The 23330-nt window shown below is 35.6% G+C and overlaps 1 protein-coding gene across 1 annotated transcript in view; it reads left to right on the top strand.

Moving 5' to 3' along the window:
- Positions 1–23330, top strand: part of FOXP2 (forkhead box P2) — a 1129496-nt gene that overhangs the window by 477905 nt on the left and 628261 nt on the right. The window contains exon 9 of the mRNA XM_074367186.1: positions 735–830. The gene's annotated coding sequence lies outside the window, so the exon portion shown is untranslated. The remainder of the gene's footprint in view (positions 1–734; positions 831–23330) is intronic.

The raw sequence follows: 23330 nt of genomic DNA, 5'->3' as shown, positions 1-23330 counted from the left end.
AATGATTGCTAAAATATACCAGTCCAGGTCAACACAACTTCCCTTTGACCCATACCCATTAAAAAAGGTTAGAGTTTAAATTTTTGGTAGAAAGACAAAAGAGGAAGTCTTATTTATTCTTCCAGCTCAACGTAAGCAGCATATTCCTCATCTAAGACATAACCTTTAAGTTTACTAGTATTACAACATTGCTTCACTTGTCATCTATATGTATAAATAGATGTGTAGATATCTATATGATATATACAATTACCATGCGTCATGTTATAATTATACATATCATAGTTTATTTAAATCAATATTCTATTTCCGCTGGTAATAGTTAACACTTCTATAACTTACACTCTGCCAGGCGCTATTCTAAGTGCTTTGCTGTTAAACCTTGTAACCCGTGAGGTGGGTAGTCTTATAATCCACATTTTGCAGACGAGGAAACTCAGACCCAAGGCGTTTAAGGATGAAGATCAAGGTCACAAAGTTCATAAGCATTAGGTTAGACCTGGGATTCAAACCCACATGTCTGGCTCCAGGGTCTGTGCTCTCAAACCTGACCTTATGTCGCCTTTACCGAATGGCTGTGTTAAATGAAGCCACTCGAAACATCAGTGTGGACAGTTAAGCTAACAACCTGACCCAAAGAAGATATTTTGAGTTTGAGTCGTTACTTTGAAAATTCATCTTCAAAGTCTTTTTGTCTTTATTAAATAGATGCAATTTTGTTTATTTCCCATTAGCAATGCCTATGAGACTGTGACCTCTTTCAGCATAAGGACCATTCAACTATTTCTACTCTCCTGAACCTGTCATTCAGTCAAAAATCTGTTGAAAAGGTAAGTGAAGGAGCAATGCAACACGTTGGCTACTTAAAGGAAGGTTTTGGGGTAACTGGATGGTTCAGATTGAAATTTTGTTCTTGAGAAAGACTAAAATATTTTTATCTGAATTAATCAGATGGATAGGCTATATTAATCTATTTCATTGGATTAAAAGAAAATTGATGACTAGTTTAATGATCTTAGTATATTAATTGTGCTCTGGAATCATAAACTACCATAGATTATTCTTGTGATTATTTTAACAAAGTCCAAAAATTGAACTTGAAAATGTGAGTAAATAGTATTCTGATAACAACATTATTGTCTAACAGTGATTTACAAAATTTTATTCAAATATGAACATTTTTGGCAGATATTAAAGTCTGTTAAAATATTACAGTATATTTAAAATCTACTAAATTACCAATTCCTATTAACAACCAGTTTAAAAGGTACAAAGTTTTCAATTAAAAATTTGAAGCATTTGCTATTGTGTACAAATAAAAACCCCTAGCATTAGTGAAATATAGCTAAATATTAATCCTCAAAATATTTTAATGGAGGTAAACATAAGGGAAGCATTTGTAGGGTTCCCATCTTTGTCACCCAGCACTTACAGTTACAAAATACACATAAGAAAGGTAAGTCAGATTCCTACCCCACCAGTCTCTGTATAAGAAGTCTGGCCCTGTTGTCACAATTGCTCTGTTCAGTCAGTTAATATTTATCATACTGTCGTTATACAGAAGGCACAGTACTGAGTTCTCCATAATAGAACATTGTGTGTAAAGGTAGTTTAAAGTGCTTCCAACCTTCACAAGTATTGTCATGTTTTGAGTTATGAGGTAGGCAACATTGGTGTCCTTCTTATCATGTTACAGATGTGAAAACTGAGGCCCAGCGTGGTTAATTATACTATCCAAAGTCCCAAAAGTGGTGGTGAAACTGGGGCTACAGAAGCAATAATGGTAATAATAAAAAAGGAGAGAGGGAACAGAAATAGCCCCTCAAAAGGTTCTGCTTCATAAAAGTCTTGATTTGAAAGCAATGTTAAATGGCTTGGTCATACATGGAATACACACCAAACTCACTTTACTATTAAGGGTTAAGTTTCTTTTGATTAGTACAACAGACCAACTTCCAATAATAATACTCTTTTTAAGTATAATTGACATATTCTTATATCATACTTTTCTCTCTTCTTGCTTAAACTTAATAGAAAAAACAATCTTCCAAAAAAAAAAAAAAGGCACCCAAAGAATAAATAGGGTATGTAATGAGCAACCATTATACATGATTTCTTCACTCATGTGGAACCCCTATAAGCCGCTAATGAGTTCACCACTTGTGAGGTACTAAGGCCTTTTGTTTCAACCAGGTTAATCATATTTTATGACCAACCATTATGTCTCTTCCATTCATGTATACCACTATTTCATTGCTAGGTACAGTATTCATACTTTATGGTCCAATTTATTATTTGGCTGCATCTGAAAACCAAGACTATATGAATGTTTTATTTGATATGCAAAATACACTAAAGTTACTGTTACTTTTATAAACATGTAATAAATCCTATAAAAAGGCATATCTTAGAAAAATAAGAAAATTGAATAGGGAGTTCTTAAGCTTTCCCATCCTCAGTGTCAACACAGTGAGCGTGCAAAAATTCATCTGGCCCAATATTGATAGTAATAATGGCTCCTATTTATTGAGAACCTTCTCTGGACCTTACCCTTTATGTACACATTTTTATATTCATCATTTCAGCTAACTGAATCTTCACATTGAACATATACAATAGTTATCATCACTTCATAGCTGAGGAAACTGACATTCGCAAGGATAAGTAACTTCTCCACGTTACAGAGCAGCAAATTTGAGTTTTATTCCATCCTGAACACACTGTCTACTACCTCATAGTTTTTCCTTTCCCCTCCTCCTTTCACCCTCTCAGATCAGCTAGCTGAGGTTCTGTCTTAATTCCTGCTCCATCATCTCCGCCACTCATTTATTTAGTTATTTAGTGTCTATTTTAAACTGGAAGACCTTTCTAAGGAAGTGACATCTGAGCTGGACCACAAATGACATGAAAAAGACACCAGGTGATCTGGGGCTGGGTGTTCCCAGCAGAGGGAACACCATGTGCCAAGGCCTAAGGCAGGAACAGGTTTAGCATGTTTGAGGAATAGCTGGAATGCCAGCAAGGCTGAAGTTCAGTGAGCCGAGAAGAAGATGGTAGTAGGAAATGGGGGTTGAAGAAAGAAACAAATACCAGGTTCCGTAGAGCCAAACAGATCCTGGGAGTGTATGGTTTTAAGTGTCATGGAGACCACTGGAAATGTATGGAAATGTCCCAGTCTTATAGCAGCCAGTTTAGCTCATGTTTACCTCAAGCTGCCATCTGCTATCCTATAGTGATGGAGCAGCCACCTCTACCATCAGTTACCCTATTAAAATTGCTTCTGTTTCTTGTGGGTTTACCTGACAGATTCCGCCTCCTGATACTGATGCCAGAGTCACATTAGCTTGGTACACATTTTGGATGCCTTGGCCCTTCCCTGAGTCTGCTGTACCTTTCATTAAAATTATCTTTACTTTCTCCACCCTGACACTACTAATCTCAGCTAGGTATTAGGAGGGGAGAGGGTGGGAGATAATTCTCTTTGAAGTGGGGCTAACTGACACCACTTACTAAACTCTGTAAGAAATATTCACTCCTTTAAAGGAGAAATCATGTTAACCCAAATGAATTTTTAATCTGTAGGGTGTTATAAGTTCAATAAAATGTGACTTGAATTATAATAGGGTGACTTGGGAATCACCACATATACAGGTATCCCCAGGGTTAGCCCTTCTAAATTAATTCTGCTTTTCAAGTTTCTTGACTTCATTACCTTCTAAACAGTTCTTTAAAAGCTCCAGAATTTTTCCTACACTCATTCTCTCAGCTGTGGTATTGGGAAGAGGGAACCAATGAGAAGAAGAGGATGAGTCAAAGGCAACTATTTTTAAATGCAGATTAGTTGTAGGTGCATAAATACATGTGTATATTTATGCAGAGAAGGTATAAAAACCATTTCCAGAGAGAATGAATTCTAATATACAATGAAAAGCTTCAATATTAATTAAAATTTGAATCCAAATATTATTCATAAAAAATATTCCAAGTCATTTCTATGGTCTTGAAAAGTAGTTATTATTTCTCTAATATTTTGCCCATAATTCAGTCAAAACTGGTTAAGGAAAAGGAGCTAGGGAAAGCAATTATTTTATTACACATGTATTTGAATGTAGTGGCCTGGTAATTACTTTAGATTTTATGTAAAGATTATCCTTTAGAAATTTTCATACATTTAAGAAATTCAGAAATTGTACTTCTCCTAACACCTAACATTAAGAAGCAGCTATAGTGACACCAAAAATCAAGAAAGAGAGAGACGTAGGAGCTGGGAAAAGTGGGTGCAGCCCAGGAGAGCAGTGAAAGGAAGGCCCAGAAGAACTGCTGGGCAACAGACTAACAGGAAAGCAACTAAGCCCAGGGGAAGCAGGAAAAATGGGAAGTCATTTTGGGGGAAAAGATCATTTCTGATATGACAGAAAGTCTGGGAAAAAATGACAAGGTCATAGAGCATAAGAAAAAAAGAAATGTAACAAGTAGCACCATGAAAACTGAAAATTAAAACAGTAAGTAAGTAAGTAAGTAAATAAGTAAATAAATAAATAAATAAATAAATAAATAAATAAATAACAGAAAATAAATAAAACTGAAAGTTTTAGCTCCATAGTGTACAATAGGAACAGGCCTAATTATGTAAATATGCTTCATTGATTTAACTAAAATGTCTATGTAATTATTGAGGAGAATGGGTGAGGCAAGGAGTTGAGGTCATTTATCAGCTAGATTTCTCATCTGTCTTCTCAGGAACTGAATACATGTTTCAAACAGATACATCAAGAAATGGTCTGTATATTAATAGAGATGTTTGAAATACAGTAAGAGGGTCAAAAGTGATCCCAGCTCTGGTTATAATCACTAGACTGTCTCCTTCTGTTTCCTCTGACATGCATGGCTTGTGTCTGTACTAGAATGTATCCCTATGGAATTTCTTTTTTATTATTCCTTTTTTATTTTTATTTTTACTTGATTGATTGATTTTTTTTAAATTGAAGTACAGTCAATTACAACATGTCAATTTCTGATATACAGCACCATGTCCCAGTCATGCATATACATACATATATTCATTTTCATATTCTTTTTCATTCAAGGTTATTACAAGATATTGAACGTAGTTGCCTGTGCTATACAGAAGAAACTTGTTTAAAAAATCTATTTTCTGATGTCAGTCCCATTTATGGAACTTTAAAGAATTGCTCAGATATAGTCTTACTACCATATTGTCTCATTCATTCAAGAAACACATCTAATGCTTGCTATATACTTGGTAGTGTGGTAGGTACTAAAACTATGAATCAGTAAACTTAATAATTAGAAATGGATTATATTTTTTTAGTTAATTTGGCTTTACATGTAGATAAATGCAGGGGGAAGCAACTAGAAATGTGGTATGTGGTATGTAGGGTGCAGTTTCAGAGGTTTTCTTTTGACTTTGAACTGGACCCCCTGTGTGTATCTTTGAACAAAATAAGCAAACCAAAAGAAAAAGAGACAAATAGAAATATAGTTCCTACTTCTTTGCTGTGAAGCATTGTTAGAAAGTTTTTGGATTAGGGACCATAGTTTTAGTTATTTGTTCTACAATAATCTTTCTGTTTCCATCAGTTACTCAAGATACACATTTCATAAAAAAAAAAAACTATTAGCAGTAAACTGTTGGAAAACAGTCTTGGTGATATTTCTAAAATGCATTTTGGATCATATCAGTCATCTAGTTAAAATTTTCCAGAAGTTTTACTTTGCCCATGTGATTTCTTTTCCATATCTTACCCTTCTTTTTGCTGCTTTTCCTTCCTTCCCCTTCTTTTTTCCTTTCCTTCCCTAAACTAGTCAATGATAAAGCCACTGAATGAGACAGAGTAAGGCAGGCATCTGTGCATAAGAGTTGCCCAAAGCGGAGAGTCAGGGCCCAAACGGGGTGAGTAAGGCATCCACACAGCACTGAGGGCAGTCTGGCAACGAGGGTCTGAATCCCATGAGGAGGGAAGAAGAGCCATCGCAGGGTCCATGTTGAGCCAGGAGAGCATGTACATGAAAGAAGGGGCAATATAAGTTATAAAAGATCGGTCACATACAGGAATGCTGATCAAATAACTTAAGTTATTAAGGAAAATGGGAGTCAGGTTTCCCAGTTTTTGAGAGGAAGGCTGCCGATTAGCAAAAGGAGACACCTAGAATGAACCCTATGGTGTTGCACTGTAATCGGAGGTACATGTTCTGGTTATCTGTTAATGCGTCACAAATCACCTCCAAATGCAGTGCTTTAAAAAAAAATTACAATCATCTTGTTATTTCTCGTGGTTTCTGTTCATCAGGAGCTTGAAAAGAGCACAGTGGGACAGTGTATCTCCAGGAGCTCAGGTGCAAAGACTTGAAAGCTGGGGATGACTTGGCAGCTGGGAGTGAGAATCATCCAGAGGCTAGAATTTGATGCTGGCTGTCAGCTGGGGTCTCCACTGGGGCTGTTGACTGGAACGTGTCCACCTGTCCTTTCCTTGTGGCTGTCTGCTTTTCCATAGGATGCTGACTGGATTCCAAGAGCAAGCATCCCAAGAGAACCCAAAAGAAATTGTATAATCTTTTAAGTGCTAGATTGGGAAGCCCTACAGCCTCATTTCTGCTATAGTTACAAGTATTAATCAGCTTGAGATGTCATAAGAAATACAAAAGAAGGGATGGTTTAAGCAACAGAAATTTATTTTCTGCCAGCTTTGGAGGCTGGGCAATCAAGATCAGGGTGCCAGCATGGTTGGGTTCCAGTGAGATAGCTGCCTTCTTACTGTGTCCCTTCGTGGCAGAGAGAGACAGAGAGTACACTCGCTGGTGTCTCTCTATGTAAGGGCACTAATTCCATCATAAGGACCTCACCCTCACGACCTATTTAAACTTAACTAATTCCCAAAGGCCGCATTCCAAATACCATAAAACTGGGATGTTAGGGCTTCAGTATATAAATGTGTGGGGACACAATTCAGTCCACAGCAACCCCTGAGGCCAAGGTAGGAGACAAGCTTGGCGCTCACTTCTGGATGGGAGGAGCATATACGTTATATTGTGCAAAGATCATAAGGATCATATGGAACGGGAGATCTTGTTTCTATCTTGGAAAATACAATCAGCCACATACATATATACACACACGTGTGTGTGTTTGTGTGTATATTCCAGAACTATGTCCAATGAGAGGGCACGAGAGCAGCAACTACACTCTACTCCAACAGCAAGGAGCACACCTAGTGCCCAGATCTTGACTTCCAAATATCACTCATCATTATAAGGAACCAGGGCTCCTTGGACAAATTGCTGATTCAAGAGCCAGAGAAAACACAAGATGAGTTTAGAACCACTCATTGTGACAGAAATCAAAGAATGATAAGGGATGCCAAAAGGACACAGGAATCAGCTTAAAGGAACTCCACTGATCAACTCTGGAACCGTTTGGACATCAAAATAAATAAAGTAACCAATTATAATTCATTGAATTAAATAAATAAATAAGATGCTTAGTGAGAAATGGGATGTGTACATAGTTTCAAATGACCTCCCCATGCAAATATTTATTGTGTACAAAAGTAGAATAGGAATTTCACAATGAGGAATCCTGGAAAATACCATTTTAATCCAGTGATCAAAGTGAACATCATCATTAATATGACTCATTAAAATTACATGCCACACATATGCCATGAGAAAAGCACAGCCCTCTTCTGTGATGTCCCTGCAAAAGGATGTGCAACTTGAGATAAATCTCGAGGCAGCATCAGCCACCAAACTGAGGACCAGTTACAAAATGACTGGCCTGTAATCTTTAATAGTGTCAAGGTTATTAAAGTCAAGGAAAGACTGAAGAACTGTTTCAGACTGGAGACAACCAGAAAGACTAAATGCAGTATGTGGTTCTGAACTGGATGTGTCCTCTGTAAAGAACCATCAGGACTATGAGAAAACTTGAATGGAGCCTGAAAGTTACGTGACAATAATGTAGCAATGTTGATTTTCTGATTTCGAGATTGTATTATGGTTATGTAGGAGAATATCCTTGTTTTAGGAGACATAGTAAATAATTCAGGGGTAAAGGTCATCAGGTCAGCAGTGTGCTCCCAAGTGGTTCAAGGGGAAAAAAGGTTTTTTGTTATGTACTTGTGCTTGTTTGTAAACGGGAGATTGCCTCAAATTATGTTTTTTTAAATTACAAAGCTTAGTAATCATTCAATAATTGCTTAGCATCGAATCCACAGACGTTCCAGTTTTGTTATCTTACCTTGCATCTTACTGCTTCCCTGGCAATAACCGTGTGTTTTAGCTGCAGAGCTGGTCAAGCCTTCCCTCATCCTTTTCCAAAAAGACCTTTTTCTCATCTCTCTCCTGGAAAATCTGTCCTTATTCTTTATGACCCTTTGAAATGCTCACTCACCTGTGGAACCTTTTCATTTCTCTGGAACACATTCACGTGGCTCTCTATTCCCAGCACTTTCGTGTATTAATGTGTGTGAACTGTTATAATACAGGGCACATCATGAAGGGCAGGCCTGCATATATTTATCTTCACATTCCCAGGACTCATCACCATCCCTAGAATGTAGGAGCGGCTCAGTATATGGTGCTGAATGAGTAAACAGTAAATTAATCAATAAAGTGTTGAAACTGTTTTGTTAGGACAGTGTTTCAGAGGCGTTCTGTTATTATTCTTAATCTTTGTCATCATACAAATTTATGGATGTATAATCTTTGGGAGAGCCTTTAGTGGTCCTATTGTACGTGCATTTCATTATAAGTCTCTTCATAATTTTTGGAGAGAATGACAAGAAGGAAGGAAGGAAAGAAGGAGAGGGAGAAAGGGAGAGAGAGAGAAAGTGGGAGGTAGGGAGAGAGGGAAGGAAGAAAGGGAGCGAGATTAGAAGAAGGGGGATAATCTTGAGTTCGGGAAATCCAGTGAACTTGTCAGACATCACCTCTGACATCTGGTCAGCACGGCTGCTTGGGCACAGTAGACCAAACACCTGTTTTAGGACAAAACACCTATTTTAAGGTAGACAAACCCGCATGTGACCCCCCCAACTCGGTCATTTTTCACTTATGTGATCTTGGGCAAGTTAGTTTTAACCTCTGTGGTTCTCAGATAACATCGTCTATTAAATGGAAACAAGACCATTAAATCCATAGTTTTATTGTGGGGATTAGAGGGACAGCTTTAAATTAAGAGTTCAGCATTATGCTTGGAATATTTTAAATGCTTAGAAGGTGGCAGCTAATGTTTTCATTATACTTAAAATGTTGATGCTCTATGTTCTCTGACTGTAAGCTATCACCTTGTTATACTTTACCAATAAGTTAAAACACTAGAATAAATATTTGAAAATACAGAGCACCAAAATCCTACTTCTGAAAACTCCAACGGTTGCTTTTTTCTTTAATCTAAAAGAAGTTGTGTTTATGATTGCAGGTTTTATTTTCAGTTTGGTTATTTTCCAAGTCAGATGAATTTCCAAGTTAGTTGTGTAGAGAATTGGACATTTTGCACATATAAAGCACCTTCTTTGGTTTTGACAAGACGAGAGGTATATTGTGCTTAGTTCTTAGGATCATTTTCTTACTTTCCAGACAAAAGGTTTTCTGCTGCTAATCTGTCAGTCTTAAATCTCATGGGATATGCTTTCTTCAACCCTTCTCTCTTGTTTTTTGAGTAAATAATTATATGATGTTTTCCTGCTAATGCATACATTGCTCTAAATCAAAGCTCTCTAAAAGAAAAATTTACATGGAAATGAATCACATAGTATGCATTAATGGTGTTTTGAAATAATAAACAGCAACTAGACTGGCTTTTAGCCAAGTCAAACTAAAAAAATAAAATAAAATAAGGTAGAGGTTACTGAGTTCAGGCTGATGTTATTTTTCACATCACTTCTGTTAGAGTGAGAAAATCCAAGAGGAGTAACAATAAAATCCCCCAAATTGGAGACAACAAAAGAATTAGAAGAGTAAACCCGAGATATCCACACTTCTAACTTTAAGGTCAAGGAGAGAGAAACCTAAGCATATAGATTCATTCAAAGTCTTATTTGTCTGGTTTCCTTTAACCCCCAGAAGACACGTGACTTTCTATGGTGTTGATATTCACATTCCTCACATGAATCGCTGAAGGAGTTACAACACGCATCTCTCCTTCAGTTTTCACTCTAAACAAGTCAGCAATCACTATTCACTCTTTTGAGTTTGAAGAACTTTCCTTTTATGTGCTTTGAAAAGTGTTGCATGAAATTGGAAATTTCCAGAGTGTTGTTTATGTTCAAGGACAGATTTAAACAATGAGGAGACATCAGGCTTGGAAGAGTCTTTGAAAACAGACAATCTATATCCTTTGTAAAGAGAAAAAAAGTATTATCTGGAAAACGCCGTGAGTGGTGAATCACAGAACACACATACCTCAGTCTAATTATCAGTGGTAAGTCCCTCTCCTCGTACTGTACGCTTGTAATGCTGCCCCTTTAACAGGACCCAAGAGCTGCGCTTAGCACTGTGGATTTCAGAGGGCACCTAACAAGCCGCCCATATTTTGGAAGCAGTGAGCAGTAGGATTAATGAGTTGCTTAGCCCCCCTCCTTTGAATGAGTATTTATTGATTCTGACAGAGGCACAGGGAGGTGGGCGATAGAGAGTAGGTCACATACCTCATCTGGTTCTCTGCCTTAATCTGTTTGTGAAAATGAATTAAGACCTATGGCAAATTAGACTGTGCAGGAAAGACAGGACACGGATAAAGAGAGAGTATTAACTTTAAGAAAATCCAGTTTTTAAGCCAGATGCTATTTTTATAATCTAGGATTTTAGGCACACATTGCTATTTTAATATCATGCATATGAATATATTCACAAAGTTATATGCCGTTTACAGCCTTAAAAACAAGGTTCTCCTAACTTGCAGCACTGTAAGCTCAATGTCATGTACTGGGGTCTGGAAAAAAAAAAAAAAGACAGATTGTGTTCTTTTAGTCTCATACATCTTCGCCAATAAAAGAGATTTCTGGGGTTCGACCGCAATGGCACCTTTGTTAAAGATGCATAAAGTCGGTGGAATAGACCTTATTTCTCTACAGCTGGGAAGGCTCTGGAAGTCCAGCAGAGATAAACATTTGTCACGTAAATGAGACATAAATGACTTAGAAGAGAAGATGCAATTAATTTGTGTGTGGAGGGGTGTTTGCTTGCTTGCTTTTTTATTTGGTTTTGTTGTTTTTGGTAACACATGCTGTTGACCAAACCAAATTTAAGGTTAAGAGTGAAATGCTCTTTGGTATCCTCTCATTTCTTGTGGTCTTTGGTTTCTCTTGTTTGATGGAGTAAAAAAACCGTACAATGAAGTCTACAGTCAGCTAGGTGTCCATGTGGCTCTTACTCCTGTTTTAGTTTCCCAGGGCAGCTGTAACAAAGTACCACAAACTGGGTGCTTAAAATAACTGAAATTTATTGTCTCACAGTTCTGGACACTAGAAGCCTGAAATCAAGGTGCCAGCAGGGCCATCCTTCCCCTGAACTCTACAGGGGAGAATCCTTCCTTGCCTCTTCTAACGGCTGGTGTTGCCAGTGGACCTTGGCTTTCCTTGGCTTGTAGACACATCACTCCAGTCTCTGCTTCTGTTGTCACATGGCCATCTTTTTCCCTAAGTATCTCTGTATTTGTGTTCCCTTCTTCTTATAGGGACACCAGTTATAACGTACTAAGGGCCCCGTCTATTCTAATATGACCTCATCTTAACCAATTACATCTACAAAGACGCTGTTTCCAAATAAGTTCACATTCTGAATCCCTAGGGGTTAGGGCTTCAGCATATCATTTTGAAGGACACAGTTTAACCCATGCAACTCTCAGCTGTTTTCCTCCTAAACCTTACATGTTTTGAGTGATACGTTTGCATGTAAGAGGGTGAAAAGCACATCTCAGTGAAGAACAAAGTTGTAAGAATACTTGAAGTTATGTTTGAATTTCATGGCCTCACTTACCTTCTCAATCTAATTATAGCATTCTCACTTTGTTATATTTAGAAAATTGTAGAATATTTGAAAAACGGAGTTTCCTAGTTTATGATTTGTTTGATGGAGTTTTTAAAATAGCCTGAAATTGATTATTCTGGTTTACCAAGTAACTGCTAATGAATCAGCATAGCTTCCATAAACCCCTAATTTATTCTCTTTAGATGGGCTTGAAAGTCTGGTTATAAACCAAATACCTAGTATGTGCTAGTTCTGAGCAAAAAGTTTTTCATACAAATCTCCCTAAAATCCCATTATGTTGGCATTATTCTATCCATTTTACATGTAAGTAAGGAAAGTAATTATAGTTACACAAAGCCAACTGCCTCTTATAAAGTCTTAAATGCAGAAAGCTCACCTTTTTGAATTCTTCCTGAAGCCAAGTAACTGGCTTTTCCTCACTGACTTAACTGGATGTTTGGCATTATGTACAGACAGATTTAACACTTACTGTTTTATGCTTGGGCTGTGCTTATTATAGAGGGAAAAATTCACCCTCAACTTACCTTTTCGAAGATTTGCTTCTCCACTAGTCTTTTGAAAGACTAGTGAAAAAAAATCTGCTTTTTTTTTAAATTAAAAGGCATATAACTTTATTTTACTTAATTGTTGAGCACACACTCAGCATTGCAACCCATTATAATGTGACAGTGCATTTGTTTACTTAGTATAACCAGTATCAAATTTAATTCAAGCTACATAAACTTTTAATTTTAGAATTAATATGACATCCTGATATTTTTAAGACGAAATCCCCAGACCTGGTCCATTTACAGGAACCTGAGGAAATGACTGACTGTTCTAATGGTAAGATTTAGCTTCTATCCATGTGATATCCTCTTTCTTCTCTCCCTGTTCCAGTCATCTCCATCCATGATTTGTCACTACATGGGAGCAAGGGGAGGTTCTGTTCATCTCTACACGCTAAATGATATTCAAACTCCTCATCATGGTTTATAAGATGCTGCCAGTCTTAACTCGGTGCCGTTGTCCCGCTGCCCCGCATACACCACATGGCCCCACCGGCCTCTTTGTGGTTAGTTCCTCAACAAGAGCACGTTCGTTCCCTTCCTGGATGCTCCACTCCAGCCGTTCCCTCTGCTCTTCCATGGCTGCTCCGTCTATCACAGACCTCAGCTCAGATATGGAATACTTCTCACGGATGTCTTCCTTGCTTACTCTTTTTAAATAGGTTCCATCCATGTCATTCTCTAACTTCCTGCTGCACTGTTTATTTCCTTAAGAACACCTAACACCTTTTGTTATTTGTTTGTTTACCTGTTGTTCCAGCTCCCTGTCTAGACTGTAAGCTCTGTGAATGCAGACAATATGTCTGTTTTATTGACCACAATACACCCAATTTCTGTCTCAGTGCCTGGCACATACTAGGTGTTTACTAAATATTTATGGAAAAAAACAAAAAGGCATTTAACACTCGGTTTCCCTGTGAACTCCTGGTGCATTCTTAATCCTATTTTTGTTTTTAGCAGTTTGCCAACTACTGTATGACAAAAGTCAAAGAAATAGCAAGGTACTGGATGTGCTACTTTTGCTGTTTGTTATGTGATTGTTTAAGTGACAACATTAAGATTTTAGGAGTTTTATAGTTGATTGGCAGCTCTTTTAAAGACAATATTTGACCACACACATCCATCATTATATTCCAAGAGTCACAAAAATTATTGGTCTTCTGCTTGTGTCTTACATTTTATGTGGGCAAAGTGGGAACATAAGAGACAAAGATCAAGTTAATGGTGAACCCCAAAGCACAAATTAAAAAAAAGATGACTCTCCATCCCTTATGAAAAATAACACAAGAAATCGGGGGGGAAAGTGTAGCTATAAAAATTGTTCATACATTTCATAGATTGCTGGAGAATTTTAATGTTGATATAAGTACTACAAATTATGCTTCAATTATATATATGATATGGTTGAATTGGTGGCTACTCTCTTTATTACCATCAGTTAGAGTATCAAATTGCTTTCATATAAAATATTAATGTGAAAGATTATTCTTTTTAAAAAAAGACCCATGCTCATTGTTGGCTATTTTTCATACCTCTTCAAAACCCAAGCCCATCCATAATGATGTATTAAGGAGGCATTCCCTACATGTTAAATACGTGAGTGGTGAGTAAATGTATGCCATTAAGTTGAGAATTGAAATATAAGTAGCGGTTGTGTAGTTGTGTGACCTTCCCTGAATCTGACCTTCACCCTGTAATACAATGCTGAGGAACAGGCACCTTGGGGATGTTTTCCATCTTTGCAACTTATTGCCACTTAACCATTTTTCCTATAACAGGTGAATAATATTACTTCTCTCATTGGGAGTCCTTCAGTCTGTGTGTGCAATACTTCATACATCATAAGCACCCAGTTAGCTGGTTATTGAAGCTAATTATCCGGCAGGCTGATAAACCAGATGGCCATTTGCGATCTCTTCCAACTCCTTCATCAAATAACTTCAAACAGCTTTTTAAAGGTCCTGTCTGGACAAGGTTCTCTAGATACTATAGTGATATGCAAGATGTAAGTAAATTCAATAAGAGCTAATAAAATCCAAAAACATATGCCTGATTTATTCCACAGAGAACAAAATCTCCAATGACGATTAGAAAATAATAATGACAGGTCTTGTAGGGAGTTACTGATAAATGTTATGCTTTGACATTATCTAGCTACGTTCAGGTATGCAGTGGTATCTTTTGTCCATTTAGAGGGCACTTTTTTCTTTAATTTTACCTGTAGGGGTCTCTGGTGTCGCAGGGCAATCTTCCTCTCTGTTTAGGTTTTGATGGGTAATTACCTGCTGACAGGTAATGTATTGTCGGAATAAGGTAATATATTCTTACGATTTACTATTCAGTAAGGAATTCATTAACATAAAGATTATGACCTAGAATATACCCTTGGGAAAATTTCATGTTGATATGCTTTTATTTGGAAGGTAAGTCACTATGTTTGCTAGTGGAAAATAGTTGACAGAAACTTCATTTTTAACTTACTTCTTATTGGATATAACTGTGGGGTTCAGTCAAATGACAATGAGCCAAGAAAAGAAGTGAGTCATTCATTTAAAATTCATTAAACGGATATATCTTTGAATGTCATAAGAGGTAAGACTGTCCTAAGAAAAGTGCATTATGTAAACCTAGTTAATAAAACTAACTTTACACGTTTATTAGATAATGTTAGGAAATTCTAAACAGTAACCTTCATTTCATTCAGCTGTTAATATATTAGAGCTAGAAGAGATGCTTTCCAGGAATTATTTAGTTGAAATGAAACCTTAACATTTCACAATAACACAATTCAATTTTTGTATTCATCTAACTAATTCTTGTTATATGGTATTTTCCTAAGTATCAAGTGTTGATTTTTTAAAAAACAAGTTTCTAGTTGGTGAAGACGGCCTGATTAGACTTATTGTTTATTCTGCTTCTTCTCTTTGAACCAATGTTAAGATGCGGACATTGGAGACAAATTGGACTAAATCAAATATTCTCCCTTTTCTGGAACAAAAAATAATGTCAACCAGAGAGACACCTTAAACGGGAGATGTCTCCACGCAACTTCTGACTGGGGAGATGTGTTGTTCACAGGCAGCTCTAATTCAGCTGTGTTGGTCAGAGCACAGTCCAGGGAATTCATTGCTACTGTGTTTAGTTTTTTGTGGGGAAAGATAATAAATGTGACCAAAAGAATAAAGGGTGTTTAGTAATCTTCCACTAAAGTTTAGATGAGCAATATAATCAGTTCAGAGAGTTTGTTTTTATAAACCTGATTTTCTTTTCTTTAAAGCCCAAATTGGTAGTGAGACCATTCTAAATCTGTTCAGATAACTGTGTAACTCTATGATGGTTAGGACTCGATCCATTAGGTTTTTGCAAAATTAAATAGGATTTTAAAAGTTAATTTTTTAATTCCTTGGAAATTTCTTCATAACCTTTCTCTGTTTCACAATGATAGGCAAACAGTAGCTTGAAGTTGAAATGCAAGTGAATTAATTCTGAAAAAAAATGTATTTGTACTAGAACTGCAAATGTTTGACAGAAATTAGAAAGTGGCTCTTAAAGAAATTCTCAGCAGGAGAACCCTAATTTGTTTTAAGATTTACTTCTAGTGGCTTCTCAGACCAACAGGACTTTGTTTGCTGTAGCATCTTAGGGTACCTGGGGACATTCAGACTTCAAATATTAAAGGATATTGTGTTTTACTCTAGTCCAGAAAACAATGTGAAAAAATGGTCACAATGTAAAAGTCATAACAAAAGTTCTCAAATAGAAGCCATTTAACTTGAGATAAGCTTTTCTTACTTGGAATAGAGAATATATTTAGACTTTTCACATTCTTAAAAGTAATCTTTGTATAACTGTTTCTTACTGTATGGATTTGTATACTTATTTTGAGAAAAAACTTCTGCTTCCACTCTTTTTTTGTGTGGTATGTCTTTTGGTTTGGAGGTAAAATATAAAAGTACACACAACAAAAATTAATATCAATTTTTTAGTTTACATAAGCAGTGGTGATAAAACAAATTATCCTTTTAATTTTACATATAAAGTTTGTTCTAAAAGCTGGACTTGGTAAATTTTTCAACTCACTGTTACAGGACCATAATCAATGCATAGAATTTCATATTGCCATTAATCAAATAAGTAAATATTATTTGAGCCTATATTATATACTAATCTTTGTTCAGATATAAAAGTATAAAATATGGTCTCTCTCAGTGAACATACAGTTAGTTGAGAAGAAATGCAAATGAGGTAAAAATAATAATCAGTAATACAGTATTATGTGCCAGTGAATGGAAATATTAAATAAAATTAAGAATTTACTAAGAGAGGGAAGATACTCATATCTGTGAACCACCACCATGAACAAAAATTATATGTGAAAGTATAGTCAAGAAAAGAGAATCTGTGGCTTCTAGGGGCTGATGATCATACACTTATCAGTTCAGCTCCATTATTCTGGTGAGGAAATAGACAAACCAAATAGTAAGTGACTTGTCCAGTAACACAGAAGAAATTAATGACAGAGTGTGCTGTTAGAATTATGAAGGTGGGATGAAACAGTGGCAGCAAGCCTGAATTGGTTTTCATGTCTATAGTAATAACCCTGCCCTCTCTTCCTTTGCTCTGTGCTCTGTTACTTAAGTGTGTTCCAAAAATGCCTTCAAACTGTCACTGACTTGTTTAAAGACCTCTTCAAGGCTCCGCGAGATACTAACGTAAGGCTGCTTTTCTGCCCTTCCTCTCACTGGTCTTCCCTCCCTTATGCAAAGTAAATATAAGCCAAACTATTCTACAAACACATTCTGAAAATTTCTAAAACATCGTGCCTTTGTGAAGACGGTCTTTTCACCCTGGAACACCTTCCCTCTTACTTCTTCAACTGCAAGCATATCTATCCTATGTTCTGCTCAAAAACCACCTCTGGGGTCTTCCTTAATCTCTTCCAGTTGAAATTAATCTCTCCCATACGTGGCCTGTTTTACTTCTGGGGTATATATCTATTGCTCCCAAAACACTGAAAGTTCATTGAGGACTGAGACCTTCAATTTAGCATATTTGCATTATCTGCAGTACACTGAGTAACTTATACATAGCCAAAGAGAAATAGCAATGACATAGCAGTTCATTAGTAATAACAATAAACATAATTAAAATAGTTAACATTTATTAGGCACTTACCCAGTGGTGGCAGGCACTATCCTAAGTGCTGTAGATGAAGTCAGAATTTGAGGCCAGGCAGTTGACTCCAGGATCCTTGTTTTTAGCAGTGTGGGCTCTGGAGTCAGCTGCTCTGGACTGAATCCTGATCCTACCACTTAACAGCTGAGTGATCTCTCTGTGCCTCAGGGCTTTATCTATAAAATGAAAATATTAATAGTGTCTAACTCACGGGTTTTTAAATAGATTAAATTAGGTGATTCATGTTAAATATTTAGAGTAGTGCCAAGCACATAGCAGTGCTGGTTAGGAGTTTACCAACTCTATTTACCATAGTTTGTTCTAACTATTTGTTGAGTTAAATTAACTCAACCCTCTTGGCATAAACGCTTCTTACTTTCTCACCTCCTATTAAAATACTGTTCTAGCTTTAGGAACCTGCCCATGAGCACACTTCTCTGTGAAATCATTCCCAGTGCCACCAGGATTATTATTTTCAGAGTTGTATGCTTATAACCTTACACAGCAGCTAACTCTAACATGTGTTACTTTAGGAAATAGTTATGATCAGCTATAGTTGCAGTAACGTGAGAAATAGCTGTAGAGTTATCAACTTTTTCTCATGATAAAAAAAATGATTGTCTAAATTTTATGTCTTGAATTCAAATCTTTCTACTGACTTGCCTCAATTATGGTAAAAACTGTTCTTATGGTAGGTATGATATTTTGGAAGACCTGAGTGGGACTATACAAAGCAAAACTCTATACCTGGTCACAACTACAGCAGAATTATAATTTATAAATTGGAAGGAAAAAAATCTCTCAAGGTCCCCAGGTAGCATTAACATATCAAAGATGAAGTGTTTACTCAATATGCTGTTAAAATCCCAGTTTAATTCAATCTTTTCCTATACAGGAATTGTTTTGGTATCTGAGGACCCATACTCAATTTTCTAGGTCATATTAAAGCATATTTTTGATGAGGTAATCCATAAAGATGTATTTTCCTATAATGAAAAGTAAATATATACCAGGCATTTTCCCTGAATAAGATGAAAGGGATTTGACCACTGTCAGGACTTGATAGCTTGTTAGGGCAGCCATACTCCATAGTGTGGATCAGGAGACTGACACAAATAACCGGCAGTGAGGCTGCAATGGGGTGTTCTGGTGTTGCTGAATCTGGTCATGCCTTTTGAAACAGAAACATGACAGAAGTCTAAGTCAGTCATTGCCTAATGTGGTTTTTAGCACCAAAATAATTTTTCATCTCTTTTCCTAGCTATTTAATGAGAATAAACTATATAATATTAGGTGTTATTTCATATTTTAGTGGGATCATACTTTAGTGGGACCATAGCAGACACTTACCTGCTTTAACTCAGTCCTAAAATCTCATAAGATCCTATGTATGTATAAATATAAATATATATATTATATATATGTATTTAACGTCTGAAATAATCATAGTGGCAAAGGTAGAAAGAAAAAAGGGAAGAGTGGGATATAAAATGAAAGTGGAAAAGATAAAACCTAAAAATCCAAAAGCTGAGCTTTCAGATTTCTCAGTGTAATTGTGTTCCCTTACACAGGCCACTTTCAGTTTCCCTGCCACAAGTGCGAGGACTATGAGAAAAATAATATCTATTACTTCAAATGCATGTACCTGGACTTCATGACAAAGGGGATTCGATCCCACCAGTCATCCAGACCTATACCTTTCAAGCTCTAGGGAATCCTTGTATCACAATGAAATAAGCATTTTATCACATGTCTAAGACCCCTTAATGATAGGTCATTTCCTTCTCTTTCAAGCATAATGATTTTCAAATATAAGCTCTACTTGTTTCAAAATCCATAAAAGGATAGGTTGTGGTGTAACTTATCATAAATATTTGAGAAATTAATTTCACACATCATCTCTGTTTGATCTAATTCTAAATTCTTATTAATTTTAAGATACTCTTAGTGCCCATCAAAGAGAATTAAAAAACAACACACTCCACCACTAACTCTTACTGCTGTTAAAACTGGCATTGATCAATTAAGCCTAAACAAAGCCTTTCTTTGGAGTAAATCGGGCTGTGAGGTAATCCTATGTACACAGTATTTAAACAGAGACAGTCTGCACAGTTTACACACAATATCTTCTTTCTTCCTTTAGCATTCTGTTTAGCTAATATTCAGGGCTGAATTTTTCTTCCTCCTGACTCTCACTCCTGCCATTTCCTAGGATATGATACATACAAAATTGGAATAACTAAAAATATTTAATTATGTGACGCAAGGCGTGTTCATAATTTGAAACTATAGATTAAAGTGGTCTTTCTTTTAATGAATAAACACAAACTAAAACCTAACATGTAACTTTAACAAGCTCTAGGCCTAAGGAAAATACAGACTTATCCTCCCTACTAAGAATAATAGCACAAAGCAACCAACTAACTGCAGTTGACAGAACCTGCCGTATTTCTGTTATCCCCACAGTACAGAAACCCCCAATTCTGGTGATAGTATTAAGTGAGGATCAAGAAGCCAGGTGAAGATAATGACAAACAGTATTGAGACAGGGAGAAACAAACTCAGAGAAGGAGAGAAATAACAAACTTATTAATCAAATTTCTAAAATACATGAAGACATGAAACACCAAATACAGCTAACCAAATCAAAAATTGGCACATTCACTTCAAACTAAAGGAGTATTCCAATAAAGTGTTTGAATATCTACATTTAAGATACTCAGACTGATACATGAAAGAATAACTTTTATTTTTTTAATGGAAAGGAATTTTTTATTTAAGTATACTTGATTTACAAAATTGTGTTAGATTCAGGTGTACATAATTTTTTTAAAGAAAAAACTGAGAATGACTCAGTGTGAGAAAAATGAATTTTGTGTATTTAAATAAAAACCATGGTTAATGAAGCTTGAAAAATAATTGTGTATTAGACAGAGTAGAAGAGAAAATTAGTGAATGGAAAGGTTTTTGCAAGAAGTGTGTTAAGGGCAGAGAACAAAGAGAGAAAAATATAAAATTGAAACTCAAAATAACATGGTAAAAATAAATCCAAATATATTAGCTGATCAAAATACCATTAATGGCTCAAACTCCTCTATTAAAAGACAGATTACAGGTTGGAATTTTTTAAAATATAGCTATAAGTTGCTGGCAAGAGGTATGGTAAAGTGATGGGGAAAGCTGTTATGTGAACATTAACCATAAGAAAACTAGTACAACAATATTAATATCTGATGGCATGTAATTTAAGGCAAAGTATTAATAAGGATATCATATACAGTAATAAAAGAAATAATTCACTTAGAAATGGTAACAACAATGAGCTCATTTGCAACTAAGAACTAAGAGTCTTAAATATTTAAAGCAAAACTGGCACAATTATAAGAAATGGATACTTTCGTAATATTAGTAGGAGATTTCAAGTAATGATAGTAGAAGCAAACTAAATACTAGAGCATGGTTTTGAACAGCAACTAATTTTGTTTGACCTAATTTGAAGCATGACCTAATAAATATATAAAGAGCTCTGTATCCAAAAAAGAATAATAATTACATTGACAATGTAGTAGATCACAAAGGAAGTGTTATCAATTTCAAATAATTGGCAATAAACTATATTCTATGACAATAGCCTAATGTAACTTGCACCAATTATAAAAGATCATAAAAAATTAAATGTCCTGTTCAATAACATTTGTGTTAAATTCCAATGGGAATTATAGTGGGAAACAGAAAATAAAAGGAAATAAAAATATTTAAAATATTATATTATATTTATATATGTGTTTTGAGATATAAATAATTATCTCAAGACCAGTTCAATGCAGTTTAAAATATTTGGTTTATTTTATAGTATTAAATAAAGTTTCTTTAAGAGAAAGGATTAAAAAAATAATAAGATACACATTTACCTCAAGAAGACAAGAAAAAGAAAATAGAAGTGATTAAAGATAACACAGACTAGTTGTACTAATGATAGAATTTGGCAAAATTTGTAAAAGAATATAAAAAAATCAGTAGTGTTCTTATAAATTATGGTCATAATGCTAAAATATCAAACTAATAACTATAAAAATCAAGTGTTACAAAATATCAATAATTTCCCAAAAGAAAATATAATATGAAAAAAATAATTCATTCACAATAGTAACAAAATCCATAAGGTACCTAGGAATACATCTAATAGTAAATGTGCAATGTATTTATGGAGAATATTATAAATTATAATTTAGAGAACAAAAAAATGAATAATAATATACTATTCTCATGGATGGAAAGACTCAATATTTTTAAAGGTCAGTTCTCCTCAAATTAATGAACATGTTTAGTAAAATTCCATTAAAAGTCAAGTTTTTACAGAGGCACCTTGTTGTTTACTACTGTATAGCACAGAGAACTTTATTCAATACCTTGTAATGGCCTATAATGAAAAAAAATATGGAAAGCATGAATCACTATGCTGGTCACCAGAAAGTAACACAAGATTATAACTCAACTATCCTTTAAAAAAATGAAGGTTTTCATGAAACTTGATAAGCTGATCCTACAAGTCATATAAACAGCAAGGGGCCAAGAGTTACAGAGTTTTAAAGAACAAGGTATAGGAAATTGCCTCACCTGATATCAAGATCTACTATAAATTTATAGAAATTAGGGCCGTGTAGATCTATAAAAGGAAGGAGAGGCAGAAATATATCCATAAAAATATGAGAATTGGCACCTTAGAGCTACACATTACAAATCTCATATTCCCACCTGAAAACCTAGAAACATTTCCTTTACAGTGAGCCCTCTATCACTCTCTTCCTCCAGTTACTGGGATACGGTGGATTGTACAGAACGAATATCTGAATAAATTTCTCTCTTCTAGGAGGTTAGAACTGAGATCCAGAAAACTCTAACCAGTTAACTTTTAGACATATATAATCAGGTTGTAACACTACTATTGAAGGGGCCAGGTATCTTGAAGAGTAAGCAGAAAGAGAAAACTGACAAAAACAGAAAAATGAAGTGGACTCAGAAAAATGAAAAACAGGAAAATTAGGAGAGATTCCATTTCTGTCGGCTTTTCATGCCCTGGATTTTGTCCCTGCTGTTTTCACTGACTTTTTTTTTTTCCCCCACTTCTAGCCCTGGAGTAGTGGTAGTATTTCTTTGTGATATGTTTTGTGTGTGTGTGTGTTGTTTTTTCTTAAACTACTTTGAAGAGTTTTGGTTATTTCCAACCAAAGAGCTTTGTAGGATACACATTGACTATTATCAGATTTCCCTTGGTCCTAAGAATTAAAAATGATAATGTCCAACTATATAAAATGCCATTGGCCGCACATCTTTAAGGGTAGAACATAACATTGACCTGGGTGATATTTTTAAATGAGCAAAGAGTGTGTATAGAATGACCAGTATTCAGAAACTGTTCTTCCATGTGTTGTGTGGATAAGGCCGGGGGGAATTCAGTAGAGGCACAGTTCTTTTAGGGCAGCTTGCCAGCCTTTTGCCATTCATTCAGCATGAACATAGTTTGTAGTCTTAAACTGTGGTGGTAGTTCTTTGGATCGGGTTCCAATACACATATCCCTTAAGCACAAGTGAAGGAAA

Source organism: Camelus bactrianus, chromosome 7 (genome assembly GCF_048773025.1).
Source record: "Camelus bactrianus isolate YW-2024 breed Bactrian camel chromosome 7, ASM4877302v1, whole genome shotgun sequence".
Classification (NCBI taxonomy): domain Eukaryota; kingdom Metazoa; phylum Chordata; class Mammalia; order Artiodactyla; family Camelidae; genus Camelus; species Camelus bactrianus.
This window is presented reverse-complemented; position numbering and strand designations above follow the sequence as displayed.